The sequence below is a fragment of the Haemorhous mexicanus genome, chromosome 4, assembly GCF_027477595.1.
Source record: "Haemorhous mexicanus isolate bHaeMex1 chromosome 4, bHaeMex1.pri, whole genome shotgun sequence".
Taxonomy (NCBI): domain Eukaryota; kingdom Metazoa; phylum Chordata; class Aves; order Passeriformes; family Fringillidae; genus Haemorhous; species Haemorhous mexicanus.
The window spans coordinates 2,911,937-2,931,579 of NC_082344.1; positions in this window are offsets into that span (position 1 = coordinate 2,911,937).

A 19,643-nucleotide genomic window follows, 5' to 3' on the forward strand; every position below is an offset into this window, starting at 1 on the left:
TGCTTTCACAAAATAACTGATAGCAGCTGCCCATATTTGCTTCTCAGTCTCCTCTTCTTCAGCTTTTATATTATTTCAGATGACCAAAGACACTTAGCAAGTATAAAATATTCTCAGTTCTGCTTTCTAGAGCTGAACTCAAATCTTCTACAGGAAATTAAAGTCATGAAAAACATGTAAGAAGTACAACCAAAGAAGACTCACTTGCAAATGTCTTTCATGGCAACATAGTCCTACAAGAGTATTAGGGACTTACTCTGACAAGACTAATTTGCAGGCTTGAATCACCTGTTTCAGTAGGGTTTGGCTCACTAACTGTAGAACACTGACATCTTCAGGTGGAAGAGCTATTGAACTGTTATTTATACATAAATAATAGGACAGACTGAATCGAAACCTATTCTTGAAACAGGTTTTCCTTCCAAGATCTTCTAATTTGGCTCTTTTCTCTTTGAAAGAATTACACATGGCTCCAGAGACAGTTAGAAAATGTTAGCATAGACAGGAAAAAACCTGCAGCCTTTCCAATATGTGATATGAGCAATGCTTGGAAGGTGCCAAAAGATATGAGGGTTCCTCACAAAATATCCTATTAAGTGTCAATGAAATCCACAGTTCTTTATTGAGACATTTTCCCAATGATTTACTTATTATGGGAAAGCCAACAATTTCTAATCAATTTATAGTCTTGGTCCAAGGGAGCAAAACACAACTTCCTTTTAATTTCTCTCTTTGTTTCTAACAGCCCTTTTGCATCAGATGCACTCTCAATATTTGGATTAATTTGACTCAAGGCAAGTAAACAGGCTAATTCTGAATTTGTAATCATGACAGAAAGGACTGACATTTTGTGGTCCTGTTGATAACTTCACTACATCCATGGAACAGTTCATCTACTTTTGGCACTTCTCCGCACACAGATACTCAAATGACATTAAGATGTTGTTAAAGAAAATTTATTTTTCCTGATAAGGGCTTTTGATGACTTTTATTCTGGATTTGAAGGTATAATTTTATAGGATAGTAAGTGATGGTTCTCAGATGTCACAGTAACAGCTGATTCAAGCAATGTTAAACTATTTGAGAAATTAACTTACCATGCCAAAGCATCTTATGAACTCATTATTTCAAACATTCTACTATTTGATCTGTTCATCTCCAAGTCAAAGTTTTAGCACAAACAATTTTTATTAAAAAACTCATCAAGCAAGTACTCATTTCTCTGAACAAAACAACTCCAACCTAAACACAGGAACATGAGGACAGAGATATTGCACCTCCCAGGTTAAACAGAACACTGTTAGTGAGCAACTCGGTTAAACACTCTCCCTGTCTGCAATCCGTTCAGCTGAAATTATATATTTACTCATCATGAATGAGAGCAAAAGAAGTAAAGTGGCAGAATAATTTTTTTAAAAAGCAATAAAAATCATGTACATGTAACCAGTGCCCCTACTGTAAAATGAAGGAGTTGAAACAGGCATGTTGAAGACTGAGAGGGAAAACTTCATTATATACATTCCTGATCTTCTGTGCAGTGCAGCAGCTCCTACTCCTGGGCATTCTGCACAAATGAACCCTTCTTAAACCCTAAGGGGGTTGCAAGAAAGACTGACCTGTTATTAAATGACACCTGTAGTTCGATGAGAATGGCTACTATGAGTTGCAACTTGCCCAAAATCAGGTATTTACTGACAAGATAGTACATTTTAGTCATATGTGAGGATGGATTTCAAACACCAGTGCAGCTCATCTAGCATCCAAACCCTGAGATAATCACTAAATCAAGGAAAATTATTACCTATGTGCTCAGACACTTCCACAATTAGAACATCATCTGAAAGTTCCTGTAAATGCATGAAGTGTAAAATTCAGGTTTCCACAAGAGGCTCAACTCTGATGTAAACACAAAGCCTTGGAGCACCTTTGGGTTTCTACCAGGGGCATTCCTGTGCATGCTTGCCCAGTGCCGCAGGAACACAGGACAGCAAGGAACGACCATTTACTACTTGGGCTCTCTAGAGGTCCTCCACGAGCTGTAAATGCCTTATCCGCAGGTCTGCAGGTTCCCTGCTGCTGAGCGGCGTCGGGACCTGCAGCTTGGGTTCTGTGAATACCTGACACCACCTCTCTCTGCTTTCACCCAAACAGCCGCTCACACTGCATTTACATCAGTGGCAGCTCTAGGAATATGGTGGCAGTGACTGTCACAGGCACGTCCCAAACTAGCAGTTGTCACTAATGCAGAAGAGTTAATAAAGCTTCAACAGTGAGAGGTGCTTTCTGGCCCTGCCGTGCATCTTCGTTTTTGGCAATGAGAGCACAAAGCAGCCTCTGCTTGTGTCAGCCCGAAAGCACCACTCATAGCCAGGGTGCCTGTGGAAATCACTGAATGCAGATTGTGATGCTACCTTACATCTGCTGAGGGAGGAAAAAAACCATGTTAAAACGGAAGTTTTACTGGATTAATTTCAGCAGGACTACTCGAGACTACATTTAGGAAAAACAAGGGGTAAAGTGTGCATTAGGGAAGTTGGTTGTCACAATGAAGACCGTTAAACAGAGTATGAGAAATGCCTGCAAGATATCATCAGATAACTGCACTTATTTTGTTATCAGCAGATGACAAATCCCTTTTCTGCCACTAAAACACAGTAACTAGAATAGTACCACGGTCATGCTGCAGCCATCTTTTCAACTTCCTTGGCTTTGTTGTAGATCTCTTTCCCTAAGTAGAAATGAATAATCATTATGAAAGCAGCTTCATTAACTTATGTCTGCTGTTTTAAAAAGGTCGTGTATCCAACAAGATGAGGAGAAAAAAAATGAAATGTGGGAAAGCAAGGCTTTATGTATATGGACATTCCTGAACAGTACTAATTTAAGGCAGCATTTTCCACTCTAATTCTCTGGAGTTCTAATTGAAGTTCCAACCTCAAAGCGCCCTTCCTTCCTCACTGGAGCACTTGCCTCTCTCCCAGCTGCAGGGCAGGAGTCCCACTGCAGACCTTTGAGAGCCCCTTCTGAGCTGCCATCAGAGCTCCTGCTCAGCAGTACAGCACCAAGTCCCCAGGAGTAAGGATATGGGATCTCCTCCCTGACATCTCCTTGAGAAACAGCCATCTTGGAGGAGCAATGAACACCTCCTTGGTCAGCTGGTGGCCTTTGCATCAGGCCCTGCTTGGTGGGTGGCGGGACAGACCTTGCTGGGCCTGTGTTTGCCAACACTGCTGATAATTGCAGGCTTGGCACCAGGGTAACCCAGCTGGATGGTGCTGTCAATTACCCTTATCCTCCATCTCACCTTCCCCACCTGCAGTGCATCACTGGCAATTAGCTGGGAGGTACCTGCAGGCAGGGACCAGCTCTCCCATGCACACAAGCCTGCACACCAGGGACCGTTTGTGCGTGTCACTGCAACACAAATGATAACCTTGGCTTCTGATTACTCTACAAAACACAGCCTCTGCTTAACAAATGTTAATGAAATCCTGTTTACCAGATGTCAAAGCATGTTCATACAAAGAGTTTGATTTTCTTTTTTCAAGCAGATAACTATCAGATTCTCACAGCTTTTTACTTTCAAGGGATACATCAACTATTTAATGGAGGACTTAAAGTGATAAAATAGTGCTCTAATAATAGAAACTGTTTCCAAATCTTGCTTCCTTTTCTGTTCTATTACTAATATATCCTCCACTGTTACACTACAAGATTCTAGTCATAGGAACAATTGCTACAAGGCAGTTCAGCATAGCCTAAAATGCCAAATGCCTTAGTGAACATGTCCACAAGGACTCAATTCTGCATTGCATCCTTACTACAACATTCCTCCAAGAGAGGAGACCAGTTCACCTGTGTTAACAGTTCTTCCCTCCCTGTTTGTGGATCTCCCCAAAATCACCACCACAGTACAAAAACAACTTCAGAAACAAAAGCCAGGATTGCTGTCACATCATTCATTCAAGATTTCTTCCCCTTTTCTTTGCCATCTGGTTAAGCTCCAGATCGATCAGGAAAATTAGCTGAGCTGTGTTTTTCCAAAGCTGTTGTATTGACAAGAGCACCAATGTATACTCAACTGAACCTGTAAGTATACAAGTGTCCACAAAATAAATACACCAAGTGTTGACTGCAGCATGCCAAAGCACAGTAATTCAGATGACAGCATTGATAGGTTGAAAGATTAGACCCCACAAATGCTCAAGTGCGTGAAGGCCATGTTTTATGTTGTCTTCAAGTTTTTCTACTTGGCTGGCCCACACTGCTGAGCTGCAGTATTCTGTGACAACAGATAATCCTGAGTTACCTACCCTCCACAAATACTGGGAAACCTCTTTTAACTGTCCCGCATACTCCGTTGCTACCTAAAAGCAACTCTGACAAAGAATTCTGATTCATTTTTTATTTGTGCTCTCATGAGAGCTCCACTTGCACTCAGAGTTAACCTCAAGGACACACCTCTCTTACCTAATCAGTGTACAAAGGAGCCAGAACCTCATTCTATACTCCTTTGAAGTTAATTATCCCTACTACTTCTAAGAACAAAACTTTAGTTTACTAGAAGTCTTTTGTTATCCTCAAGTATTTTGACTTGCTCAATTATTTCTGAATTACAGAATCCTAAAACATTCCAAGAAACAGATGCTAAGACAGAACCAGTTCTCCTCACAAAGAGCCATTTTTTTTCCATAGCACGGGGGCGTAGAATATTTGTGATGTTGACATTTGTGACTGGGTAAATACCAGAATGTATACTTTGTACCAGACAAGCCTACTCAGCAAGAACTCATACCTACCTGACTGTTCACAGGGAGCTGTAAAAGGAGCCATCCCATGTCAGAACTGAAAACTGAAATCAGGGCAGGGCAGCTGAATCCAGATCTTCATGAGTAACCTGAGTAATGGGGTTGTACAAGAGAGTTGTAAAAAATAACAGCAACATAGGACAATTAGAAGTGATTTTCCATTCATTACAGATGAGGATTTGGATTTTATGTAGGGATTTTAATGCCAGAAAAGAAAATGCTCTGAAACATTGGCTTACACATGTCAAGCATTTAAACAGTTCTGATAAACTGACTAATCAAAACTTTTACTCAAAAGCTTGTCCAGAAGTTATAAAAGGAAAACCCTAGTATTAGCAAAAATATAAATATTCCTTTTAGTCCAGAACTTATCCCATGCCTAAAACGGTATAATTATACCCACAGTCCCAGATAATCTGGGAGATGGCATCATCATGTATTAAAGGAACGCAAATTTGTTTCTTCGCTGTGAAATCAGTAAGGAGAGAAAGCAGCAAAGCTACTAAATGAACACAGTTTTTTTGTAACTCCAAAAGTCACATCTGAGGAGTGCCTGTGCATTTGTACCTAAGACAGAGTTGAACTTCAACCCAAATCCACAGATGCCTGAGGTTTCTGTTCAAGCCTATTCTTCGACACTGTGTAAACTGGCATACATTCAACAGTGGTACTGCAGATGAATATGATAGTCATACATTCCTCTTTCTGGAAATACAGGAAAAGGTATTCAAAATAAGCACTTAAATAAATGAAAAGGAAAACACTAGATAAAAACAACTTCCGCATGTTTGCAGGATGTTTCATTAACAGTTCAGGATCTAATCTGCCATGGCCAGTGGTGGGTTCAGGAATGCCTATTGCCTGACATACAGCTGCAGGCCAGAACCTTTTCTCCTACATATAATGCTTTGGGATGGTTTCTCACCAATTCCATAACACTCATGTTACAATATCATGGATCATGTTGCTGCATTGGGTCCTTCTACCCTTGTCCCACATGCGCATAAATCAACCTTGATTCATGGGCGGACACAGAGTTGTCCCCATTCCCTCAGGCTGCTCCATGACACATGGTCTTCTGCTCTGACATCTGCAAACACCCAAGATGTTCTGATACCTCACCCGTGACTTGTTGGTCTGCATCACCTGAGCACACCCATGGAGCACGTACACATTTCTGGCACTTCCAGCAGCTTTCTCCCAAAAGGAAAAAACATCCAGGTTAAATGTATATTGGGAGGTCTCTTAGTCAATAACACTGAGAACATGAAACACACGGTAATTTGTTTTGGTGAGTAAACAACATTTTTGAGGCCTGTCATTCCTTTTCTATGACACCATTCAGATAAGAGAATCTGGGAGGGCTTGCAGATCCCGGATGCTGGACGTACACCCTGAGAGCATCCTGACTTGGTGTTGTCATCTGACATCATTTATTCTGTGCTGGGCAAAACAAACAGATGAACAGCTCCCCAGACAAGCAAGATAATGGAAGAAACAGCCCTTGGAGGCAAGTGTGAGATCTGGATGAGCTGGAACATGGGGGTTTGCCACAGAGCACCCCTGCGGACAAAGGCTGATACACCCTAACCTCTCTCAAGAGCCACTCAACACTGCAGGTTGCAGCCCATAAAAAAAGAAATTAAAAGATTGAGAGCAAGAGGGCTATTACACGATTTTAATTCTTATGTGGATGTCGATCATGGATTATGGCTGGGTTTGATTCAGCCACTCCCTACTTAAATCTTAAGGTATTGTTTGTCATTTGCACAAGTGTTTGCAGTAAAACTGACATCCCATCCAGGAGAGACAGCATGCCAAACTACAAACTGGGGCTCTACTGCAACCCACTCTTTGCTCTCATGTCAGCACACTTGGACTTATTTTCTTAATGTGCATTTTAATATGGGGCTTGCTATGAAAGCTGCATGGTTTTTTTTCATGAAGCAGCAGAACCAGCTGATGATCTTACTGACTGGTGAGCTAAGTGATACAAGATGCTAAAGGTCAGAACAAATACTTGATTTTCTTATTGTATTTGTTCCCATTGTAATTAGTTAAAGGGCAGCTGTCTCAGAACCCAAACCAAATCACTGCTAGCAAAGCCTTGGACCTTGCTTGAAAACAGAGGAGAGTATCAGAATATGAATGACAGAACAGAAAGCACAATTTGGCGTGACACTGCTGGGTCCTTGGAGCCATTAGTCAGAGTCCCTAAACAAATAATGAACATTAAGTACTTCTTTGTGCCCCCATTTCTTGTGGACTTTTAAGGCACAGGCAACCTCAGTCAAGGGACATGAATAAATTTGATAAGCAGGCTTATAAAAGAAAGAGGAGAGACACCACTGGCTCCATGTCACCCAGCCAGGGAAACAGCAAAGGTTATTTCCAGCAACTCAGGAACTGGGCAGCTGTAGGAACAAGCTGCCCTACCTCACCATCACGAGGTAGGCAGAGGCAGGTGTCCTATCCACTTGTTGAAGGACTGGATATGCACAGACTGCCAAGATTAAGATTTTCCCAGGGAAATAGACAGGAATATTGATCTCCTCCCCTTTGCCTCACCCCAACATTTACCCATTTCAGCTCCCTTGCTGTGCTTATCACTTGATTTATTAATTCTCTAATCTTTGAGGAGCAAATGGAATCTAATAAAAATCTTCATTAAATCAGTGGTTCAAAATATTCCACCCTGCTGACAGAAGAACACCTTATCACATTATGCAGACAACAAAGCAACACAGAAGGACTAAGAAAATCAAAACAAATCCTCAGATGACCATGTGGCCTACACACATTTTTTTGAGTTCATTTGCTCCACTCTGGACACTAGCAGAGAGCTGTTTTCCAGAACACCCCCTCATTTTTTTTGTATGGTGGAACTCAACAATTAGCTCAACTTCCACCATACTTAACATTTGTTTTAATAAGCAGAAGAAGCCTTTCACAAATGGTTACTACTGACTAGCATTGAGCTTCCCTTCTACAACTACAGCCAATTCTTTCTTTCTTTCTTCCTCTCTCTTACCCCTTTTTTATTTCCAAGTACAAACAAATGCCTTCGGCATACATGCTGCAATATGCAGCTGTTTCTGCCAACTGTAGCTACTAAAGGGCATTTTAAACTGCACCAGAGAACTCTGTCCAACACTTGCAACTTATGGATCACTAAGTCTGTCAAGATACCACAGAGTATACATGTTCATGGTCTTGAAGGGAACTACCAAGTACTGAAAAGAACAACATTCCCTTCATAAAAGCCAAAGGGCCTGATTATGCAAGCTGTCTCCAAAGCAGACATTGTGTACTCTTTGGAGTCTAAGGCAGCAGGGGAGGTCCACCTACATTCATATAAAAGCCCACTCCCACTGGCTGGGAGGGAATGTGTGTTGCTAGAACATTCTTCAGGCTTCTGAGAGTCAGCATCATCTGCAGCCTACTGCAATGAACTGCAGAAAAACGACAAGCATCTCAGTAGAAGCCTGTGTGTGTGTGTATGCACGCCTGAACCTGGAAATGCCAGTGTGCTCAGCCTGATGGTATTTGGTATTGCAGATCCTAGCCAGAGCTCCCAAAACATTCAGGAATTCAGGACCCATTTCTTTTTCCTAGGGATAGAATCACACATGGCATGGAAGCAGAAAGAGCAGAGAAAATAATTTCTGTACATCCACAGTCAGCTGGTTACAGTCTCAAATAGGTCATGGGAGCCTAAATTCAAAGACTGGAGTTTTCTGCAGAAATAGAAACCCGCCTCACAGCAAGAATAATTTCAACACCTTTCCCCAAAGATACTTCATTTGGTAATTATATTATTGAGAGTACTAACCAACTTCCAGAACTAGAACCACACGTGACTGTTTAGATGCTGTGGCAACCCTGCAAGCTCTGCAGCACCCAGCGTGCCGCGGGACCTCGGAGCTGTTTATACCGCGAACCCAGCACGGGCCACCCCTGTCATTTCACATTAAGTGCGAGCGCAGCTTCCTGCTCAAGGAAATGCTTTCTGCAGAAAGACGACACGAGCGCAATGTAAATGCCACGGAGTCCCGTCCTTTACACAATAAGCCTTCTCCAAAAGGGGTGCAAAGAGATAACACACAAAGAGAAAAGCAGTGATTGCTCCCGAGCATTCCATTTACATCCCAGCAGCAGCAGAGTGCTTAGGCTACCCCACGAGCACCCGATAACAAAACAAATCGTGCCGCTCCGTTCTGAGCGGGCACGGTCTCCTTGGCACTACGGCTGCTCAGTGACCCGTGCCGAGGAACACCCCTACAGCAAGAGTGATTCCAGCCGGCTTTTGTCACAAGCCCAGGCGCCCTCTCGGCACAGCAGCCCCGACTACTGCTGCAAATGACAGCGACTCATCTGCAGAGGGCATCAAGGCTATCAGCTCTTACGCGTTCGACTCCCCTGCTCACACTGGTTTTGGCTAAGCGTCACGGGGGGTGTGAATCACCGACCTGTCGCAATTGCCGAACACAGTTAATGAGCTGGGAAGAAAAAAACTTGCAACAAATCTCTGTGCTGCACGCAGCACCTTGTTCATGATCCGAGACAGCTCTGAAGGCTCAGACTGACGATATAATTACAGGATATAGAAATTTGCTCCATATTTTGCCTGGCCTAAGCACATGAATACAATTTAGCTGCAGCCTTGCCAACCGATCTTGAAGTGTTTATCCCTTACCCATGTTTTCTCACCTCCGTGCCGGTTTTGACGCACAAACTTACAACACACAAACTGCTGGAGTTTCACCATCATCAATTCCGGCACTCTACTTTACATTCCGTAAAAATCCCTGCAAACAGGACGTGCTGCAAGAAGGATTTCAAACTGAGCAATGAACAAGCTCCTCATGAACTACACTCTCCCTGTGAATGGCTTACAGCTGGAACAGGCCATATTCATATAAACCCATGGCTGCTATTCATATAAACCCATGGCTGCTATTTCTCTTAAATTTAAGTAGCTAACAAACTTGTTATTTTTTTTTTTTAATCAGTGCTTCTTAGAGCTGAACTAGCATCCCAAAATAATTAAAAATCAAGCAAATGACACACAAGGCTTAAGGAGAACACATTCAACTCATTTTCATACCACATACTCCTGCATTGTAGGGGCTTTTCATAATCTTTTCAGTGTACACAGTAGCTGAGAAACTAGCCCAATTCTTGTTGCAAAGCTGATGAGTTATCAATGACAAATTGATAAATGCCATACAAATGCCATAACTCCCATCCCCAAGACTGTACCATAGAGTGCTGAGAACTTGGATCACTACACAGGAACAGGGAGTGCTATCCTCAAGTCTTATCCCCACTCCAGGTTGGGAATCCATACAGACCTCCATCCTGGGGTGTCATTTCACAGCCCACATGACAGGCACAGGTCTGTGTGGAGGTGCATGACGCACAATTTCCTTGGCAAATTCTCTCACCATGACATCAATGAGGGCAGCAGCTGCAACTCCACAACAGGGTTTGATGGCAATCAGGTCTAAACACTCATGTGCTGCAGCACCAGCAACCACAAGGTTTGACTTCTCCCAGCCAGTGTTCAGACATGACTGGAATATCTGGCACACACAGCAGCAAGAGAAGCGTGGTAAGTGCGATATCCCGTGGTAAGTGACGTGCCATATCTCAATAAGCTCATGGCTCAATCAGGAGTGGTGTTCACCTAATATCGAATCAATCTGTGGCTTACAAAAATACCCAGCTACCACATCCCTAGCTGTGACATTCACACACCCAAACTCAGGCACATCAGCTTGGGTGCAGCATTACAAACAGAAGAATTGTCATCTGCCCGCCTGTCAACACCAAGCATTGGTTCATCTCCCCATTCACACATGCCCCCTCCAACGTGCATTACAATATTCCCTTGAACATTCCCAGTCGTGGGGAGAACTCCCTCTCTCGGTCACGGACAGCTGCTGTTCAGACCACGAGAGGCAGCACACTCGGGTGGTTCTGCATTGCTAAGGGCAGGCCAGCAGCCCAGGTGCCGCGTTCTCTCCGCTCTCAAGGGGCAGACTGTGGCAGTGCTCGACTGCCCTGCCTGCCATCGGTGGCTCGGCAAGAGCTCTTGTGTTTCCAAGATCTCCCTTGCTGATACACAAGGGGCGGTCACAGATTTGTATAATGAATTCCAGCAAGTACAACGGGATACAAGTGTGTAACAGAGCACCATGGAGGGTGGTAATACAGGGACACAAAAGGGCCTGTAGAGACACATACTGCTCAGAAGAACAATTCCAATTCTTTTGGTAGCTAAAAAGAAATAAAATTAAATAGTGTATATATGTTTCCAGGTGATGACTGCATAAAGCCAACACTGTCAGTGCCAATGCAAAGATGTGCCCTGCACTACCTTTATCCACCACTCCACTATTCAGATTTCATTCTCGTGTCCTTGGAAGCATCTTGCAGGATTTTCTCGCATTTGCCCAAGTCATTATACCATTTTCAGTCTTGTTTTTAACAAAATTGTCTTTAATTCAAAGGCAACCAAAGTAACTCAAGAAGTCTTATTCCCTACACTCTAACTTCTCACCAGATAAGCAAAGCTGGAAACTCAGTTTTCCAAGCTAAGTGCACACTTAAGTTGTGGATGTGGCTAGTTCTGAAGTATTTCCTAGTTTTTATCGTCTGAGTCTACTGGACAAAATCCTTGCTCTAATTTTCAATTCTTCCTCTCCCCTCTTGTCATTCATGTGTCAAGAGCAAAGGTGCAATATATAACCTCCCAAATGCTGTATAAAATCTCTTACAAGACCACCACACTACTTTTGTGTCTTATACATTGACACAAACATAAATCTCAAAAAAAAAAAAGACCTCCCCTTGTAGTATTTCAGTGGTAAACTTCAGCCACAGTTAAAAACACCCAACTTCATTCATACTTGGAATTTCTAACATTCCCACTTGATTATTCCTGCAAGTTTTGCCTGGTGAAACCACAGTGGGATACAATTGCTGTGCTTAGAAGGCAAGTGTCTGGAGAATGCTAACTTCAAGGAGATGGCTTTCTGTTCAGTGTACCAACTTTGGAACACAAAGTCCCCAGGCAGTTAATACAGGCAAATCTTAAACCTTGTATATTCAGGAACTGGACTCGTTATTGGATTAGTTGGGATTTGGAACATCACAGCACACAGGCCTGTAGGGAACAGCACCAGAGCTGCAGACAGTGCAGCAGCACCAAGAACAATCATTAAGTGTTACCCATTATATGCTGTGACACACCCTACAGAGAAGATTTTCCTTAGTTAAACCTTGTGCAATAAAACCCTCTCTCAGAAGCAGTGACAAATCCCTGTGACAGGCTCACTCCATAATTGCCTTCTTGTTTCTCCATTTGGAAGAGAAATCTTTTGGCACTAGTTTCCTGATCATAATTGTGCCAATTTATCAGCAAGAAAAGGAACAACACTGATATTAACAGGGAAATATCACAGCCCTTCAAGTTCTTGCAGCTTTTTTTTTCCCCGATCAACTCCTTCATTTTTCTTGGAATCACTTTCCTCAGGATACTAATGAAACAGCAGAACAGAGCAAACAAGTATTTCTGCCACAAACTAGTTAAAGGAATGTTTTACAAAGCCAAAGATGAATTACAGAGCAGCAAAGTTCATTTTGTTCCCTTGTATGCATAAGGCACAGCAGAGTCTTCATTTACAGGCAGAAACTGATTCCAGGGGATCTCTGTTCCAGAAACAATCAGTGCCACAATCACCTCTGCCTATCAGGGGATCCAATTGCAGGAAAGGGTTTCTGAGTGACTGCAGTCCTAGGTGTGGTGAGCACAGCACCCAGTCCTGGCAGACTTTAGCATTCACACTCTCCAAGTGTCTGCTTGGGCACACTTACATCTACATGGCAAAAATCTGTCAAGTTAGACATATAAATATTTTTATTTTTTCATTAAACTATTCCACTCTTAAACACCAAATTCATGCCTTCCAGAATAGAGGTAGTAAAGCTTGACTGATTGCCAACATTTTATACTTGCACTTTGGCAAAGAAGGGCATTTTTACTGATCCCTCTTTTCAAGTGGCCTTCACATCATATCCAAAATCAAGTCATTACAACTCCAAAAAAGCATGGAAAAAATACCTATTCAAGCTCAAGACAGAAAATACTCTAAAATGCTCTAAGACAGGATTTTAGAACACAAAAAAGCAGTTATAACAACAGATGGCCCCATCACTTTCTTCTGTAATTAATACTTATAAATTATACATGTTTGTGATAACATTATTCAGGACAAAAAGATTTTTCATGCACTTAGAGCATTTTTCTTGCTACACAAAACACCTGCACCATCTTTGATAAAGAACTACAGAGTTTACTTAAACATAGCTTAAGAGAACAATTTTAGGAAAAAAATATTTTGAAAACCAACTCGTGCTGAACAGTATTAATCAGCATCAGAGAGAAAACACAACAGAACAGTTTTCAACAACCAAGCACGGGGAAGGCAAAAAGACAGTAAAAACGTTTAATGTTTGACTGATACTGAACTGAAAAGGAGCTTAAGTTACAGCATTCACCTAAGTGATCAAGCAGCCTTCCTGGCACAAGCCCAAGGCCAAGGCAGAAGCACCTGACAAGGAGCTGGAAAGGCTTTGCCTCTCCTCATTAAGGACTCACATTTCCTGTTCTACTGAAAGCAGCACCCCGAAGTGCATTCCTCAGTGCAGATGTTAGAGATAGGAGTTGGCACTGCTTTGGTGAACATCCCTAAAAATATAAACCTAACTGACACATTAAAATACGAGGAAAGAATTGCAAGTTGCAGAAGTTATTTCGGGAAATAAACTGCCAAGCACCAGAGAACACTGCCCAGTGACAGGACAGAATGGCAGGGCATGGAGGAGACCCATACAGGTCACAGGTTTGCACTGGGTGTAACAACACAGGCGCCAATAACCAGACATGTCATGTTTGATTTCAGACCAAATGCACCAAAGTCATCAAGAACTCTAAAATACCCTTAAACACACTTTTGTTTCATTGCTCCTTAACAAATTAAAGGCACATTCCTCATTCCCTAAAAAGCCACCACCCTGACTCTCACCCACTTTACCTAACATAATTTCACAGATAATTTCTTGCATTTCTCCTGCTTGTGCATTTCTAACAATACCTGATGTATCTTGTCATCAGGTTCTTTTTCTCTAAAACTCTGATTGTGGTAGTGTGGATTTGAAAAAAAAAAAGTTCATCAGAACGCAAGTTCTTTGATAACTTCCTCCTGAAAGATTTTTAAATCCACTTGTGTTCCTACATAACCATAGCAGTACCACTGCACCTCTGCTCTCCAGAGGCAAGCTGTAGCTCATGAGCTAGTTGGCATGCCTGAGAGCAGTCCACATCCACAGCACAAGTGCTCCTGGAATCCAATGATCAGACATCATTCTATGATGTAAGAAATGCTCACACAAAACGTCTGACATACCCATGAATTGTACAGCCAAGTGCCTATGGAAGTGCCTCTAACTCTTGTTCCCATCTCCTTTCAATTTCTTTATAAGCAAACCCATCAGCCTTTTTATATTTATGCTCCCCTGCTGCTTTGGGATCATCCTGACTAGGTAACATCTGTCCTGAGAAGGGAGCAGCAGGCATTTTACCTACCTACCAAAGCTAATCCTCTTCTCATGTTCTTGCCATTTTGTAATGAAAACACTTCCTGAGTTGGCTGCTCTCACTGGGGCCCTGCCGGTTCTGTCCCAGGCATCGAGGACTCTCCATACGCAGGAGTGTCCAAGGTAGGGCCCAACAGACCAAAGGGAGGGGTCCCCGAGCTGTTTCCAATGGCAAGTGAGTGAGAACTCTTCTGTCAGCCATGGCAGAGGTCAGTCACCAGGTTAGGAGCATCCTCACCATCACTGTGGTTACCACTTACTCTGTGGTTGCCACTTACCCTTCTCACTGCAACACTCAGAACAGGTTCTAGAGGCTCACACCTTCAAATTTTTTTTCCTGCTCTGCCAAATCAAATACATCAGTCATCTTTAAACCCTACAGCTCCTTTCATTCTCCAAGCTGAATTTTGTCCTTCCCCTGTTGGCTTCTTAAAGCTTTGTCCCAATACTTGCATTATGACAACAACAGAAACCAAAGGTCATATGATACATGTGCCTAATGCATTTACCAGGGCAAAAGTGCACTAGGAAACCTACTCTAGTACACAATTTGATCTTGAACCAAATGTTGATCATCTTAATGAAAAGTTAACCCCAGTAGGAGCAAAGGAACCAGCCAGGAGAGCTGAACTAGTTCACCCCATAGTTATGTCATGAGATGGAGTTACCCCATTTCTACTCCACTGACTCACACTACAGAAATTCCAAAAAGGACAGCCTTTCTTGAAAATTACTCTGCCAACAGAGCCAGTAAGTTACCATCATCTTGATTCTTCTGTTTTCCTATTACTTGGTATCAAAATGTCCATAATGTGGCAGCACCAATCCTAACAGCTGCAAGTTCAAACCTGCTTTTTGTCTGCACTCACAGCTGGAAAAAAACCTTCACCTGTGCCAAATATCTTTTGCAAGCCAGACAAAATGCAAGACACAACCATGGAAGTTTGGTATTACTAGAGACATCTCTTATTGTGCCTCACTGAAGAAATAAAAAATAAAAAAATCCAACCAATAGAGCCACATAAGCCACTCTGGTCCCTGTGACAGAGACTTAGAGCTCTGTAAAAATCACTGAAGGGGTGCACAGCAATGTGTAGATATGTAGCAAAAGAAATGTCTCAAGGCAGTGCAATAAAATAAAGGGGGGAACTTCAAGGTAACCTTAAAAGCTCATCAAGAATTTAAAAAAAAAAAAATTGCATTACATAGCTCCTGAACTCAGACACAGCCTAAACTTAACCTCTGCCCATTAAAGCAAATGTAGTTTTTGGCTGGGCAATTGAAAATGTGTTACCCTAAGAGAGCAGAACAGCAGCAATAAATACCAGCATCTCATGTGTTCCATTGGCTCATTTCATGATAGAAACTAGGCTTCCAACATACACATCACATTCACAACTTGGTGCCCATTAGCAACGTAATACAGCCCAAGTATAAAGCAATAATTTTATCTCAGTTCACAATTCCCTCTGTCTCTCATGGATACATATGAGAAAGAAGGATGGATGTACTACAGCAATAGGCACTTCAGTAACTCATAGCTTGCATGACTGATGCCTAAATAACAAATAACACTCCTGTACTCCTTGCATCAACTCCACTGCCTCAAACCTGATTGACAGACTGAATCCCATTAGGAAAAGAGCAGGAAACAGACTGTCATAGGGGGGAAAAAAAAGCTACCCAGTGCCACAAAGCTGTGCTAGTGCTCACATCAGAGGGAACACAGTAATTCCACTAGAATGGGACACATCCAACTACTTCAAAATGTCTAGGTAAATACTATCAACATACAAGTTGACATTAATTGCAGTATCCTATATATTCCACAATTTTTAGTGCATTAAAGGAATGCAAAGAAAGGAGTTATAAGAAAAGAACTCTTTTAGTAGATGAGTTGCACTGTTTTTAACAACTAACAAGAAAATGCTTGGTGTAGGGGAGCAGCACAAGAAATTCATCTGTCTGCAGGGTTAGGTACACACCTCACTGATCTACAGTGCTGCATTCCCCACTTCCCACCTCAGCAGAGCTCCTTTTCCCGTTTATAACAAGCAACAAACTGGTAAACCCCATTTGAGACAAACTCAAATGTTTCTTAAGGCATTGATTTCAAAAGCACAGAGATGACACAAGCACACAACAATGTCATTGCTACCTCTCTCTCAGCAATACCCACATGGTAGGAACTGCTACAGTGCTTGCTCACCGCAGCTTCCTGAGAGACAGATGACAGTAATTCACAAAGGAAGTTGCATCCACTTCTGCTCCACTGTAATGCACATTCATTGCCTGTCACTCAGGAATTGCCCAAACAACATGCTTACCTGTCACACTTGCACTCTGTGATCCTAAAGAAGCACCACATGGCAGTGTTACCTCTCACAGTACAGCAAAACTTGAATCCCAGAACTGCTTTCACCTGTAACAAAGTGCTTCCACGAAATAATTTGTTAGCTTCTGTCTCTTTTTCCCTGTATTTAAGTTCACATTTGTAACATGCGATTTGCAGCAGGTTACAAATGAAAAGGCTTGCAATCAAACTCCTCTGAAAAACAGCTGTAGGTGAAAGTCAACGCATGGGCTCAGACCAGAAAGGGATTTAAGAGGATCAGCTTCTGAGTTGTAAGCTGTCATGCTTTTTTTTGCCGTGATGAATGACATCTGAACTGGATGAGTATTGCTGCAGTTGCCATAGGGAAAGGACCTGCTCCCCACCAAGCAGAGCATACAACGCAAACAACAGTGCAGCCATGCCAATAAAAAAGAAGGTAAGTTTGAAAGGGAAAAGGAAAAAATAAAAGAAAACAAAGCTGTATCATTTTATGTTCAACCTGTTTCTCTCCTTTAGTGGAGGGCATGGATCTCTGTGCTGTTTTAATGCTCAGCTACCGTTTTCCAAAAGCACTTGAATGAATGCTGAAGGACAAAGGTGCCGTTCTGGAAGATGCAGCTTTTTGCAGCGCGGTAGCCCTGAGATGTTGATTCTGTTGATTCAGTGTCTCTTCAGCTCAGATGAGTGATAGGAGATCCATCTGTCAGCAACTCTGTGACTTCATCTGTACTGCCAAAGCCAGGAGGGAGGTCAGCAGCATCTGAGTGGAACCCATGGACAGCCCACATCCTCGCTACTGAGGGTACAACCAGAACAGGACACACTACTAAAGGAACTAAAAAACTCTCATTTCAAATCCATAGGCTGAAATCCACTTCCACGTGTTAAATTGTGCTTTTGAAGGAAAACTAGAGGCTGACTTCCAGCTTCTTTATTGTTTAGATGACCCAGATTGTTTTTTTCAACACATTTGCTCAACTGAGCTATGAACTGGTGTTTGGGGAACAAGAATTATGCAGAGCATTAAGACTTGATTATGAGACACCTCCTTTCATTTCAGAATTCAGTGAAGTCCCACAATATTAAGAAAAACTGATCATGAAGATCAAAGGAGAAGGGAAGGCAATTAACAGATTGTTTCTTTTGAAGAGGGATAAGTGCCAGTTTCCCAGCTTTTGTTGATAAGAACAAGCAACAGCCATATTTTAAGGGGCTCTTAGGAAACCTCTGCAAATCACAGGGACATCAGTTTGAGGCTTGTGAAAAAATTCTGCATACTTAAAAAATCTGAATTTGGGGGAAATACTTGCCTATTACAGAGAGGCAAAAAACTCAATATTCCAATGAACAGATATAATGCAAAAACATCAAAGAAGGGACAGTGCAGTCTGCACAGAGTAAAATTGGAAGGCTGACACCAAAGAAAGGACACAGTAGGCATTGACTGCTACTTTTCACTGAAAGCCAAGAAAACCTAATCTAGTCAATCCTATACCCAGCCCATCTTGCTTGCAGTACACATAAACACGTTTGATATTGAAGGCTCTACTTATGACTGAAAATGCATTTTGGCCATGAGACAAGGAGAGCTTACCTGATTTACACATCCTTTAAAAGAGCAAAAGCTCTCCAGTTGTCACTGGAAAAGAAAAGAGCTGCAAAGGCATGTAATGACTAAACACAGGTATTACAGAGTGATAAACCAGGACAAGGTGCACAACCAGAAACAGCTGATAAAATAAGTCCTGTTTGGGACATCAAACACCAAGTTGTGGCCAAAGGTATTGGTGGTAAAGCACACCAACACATGACTGGGTACCCCATAAGGAAGTCTCCTGGGGGCAGGTGCAGGAAAACCCAGCTAAAAGGTAACAGGGCAGCTGTAGCTTGTGCTGTCTCTGCACTCTCTCCTCAGCAGCATCAGATGAACGACACTACAGCCAGGAGGAAATCTTGGCTGAGTTTTCGGCTATACTCAAAGGATTTAAAAACATACTCAACCAACCTAAAATACAGCTGATTATGTAAGACAATGTGCAACCTGAAGCAGAAATGCAACTACCCCATACTAGCTAAAAGCTCTGTCTTCAAACATATGGACAGAAATGAAGTTCCTAGTTACCCTTTTGAGTTTTGTCTCCAAGAAGAAACTTGTGGATATACTGGGTTGAAAAATAATAAGAAAATAGGTGAATTCATTATGCAGGAAAGGAAAAGGCAACGTGGAATACAAAGCTGAAGCTGGCATTTTCTATCTCAGGCACTGGAAAACATCACACATCAGAGAAGAGTTTTGGATTTCAGTAAACATAGACCTATGTAACAGAAAAGCAGATAATAGAATTTATGATACTATGTGGGTTAGAGAAGAGCACTAACTTCTGAAAAATGTTGTCAACACAAAGCTAGAGTTAATAGACTTCAGCTCCTAACTTTCAAAGAAACAAATTCACCTATAACTACAGCTCAAAAAAAGCAGCTCACAAGGGCTGTGGGAGATGCACTGCAAGGGTTTCATCCAGGGCTTCTCAAAAAGGATCCCTAACAAACAGTCAAAAACATCCAAATCACACATCCCAAAAAATCAACTAGCTACCCAACACAAGAACTCACTCCAAAAATCCTCAAACCTACAAAACCAGTCCAATTTCAGCCATTGCTCTTTTGTCCATGAAGTTGTTAATCAGGGCATAGTCCTTCCTTATTTCTTTGCATAGACTTGAAATGACCCCTGAAGAAAGGCAGCTTTTCCATCAGGTCACCAGGGCAGAGCAGCTTGTGCTGTGACACAACAAAAAGCACTGCTGCATCCACTAGGATGACAGGTCAGCACTGTG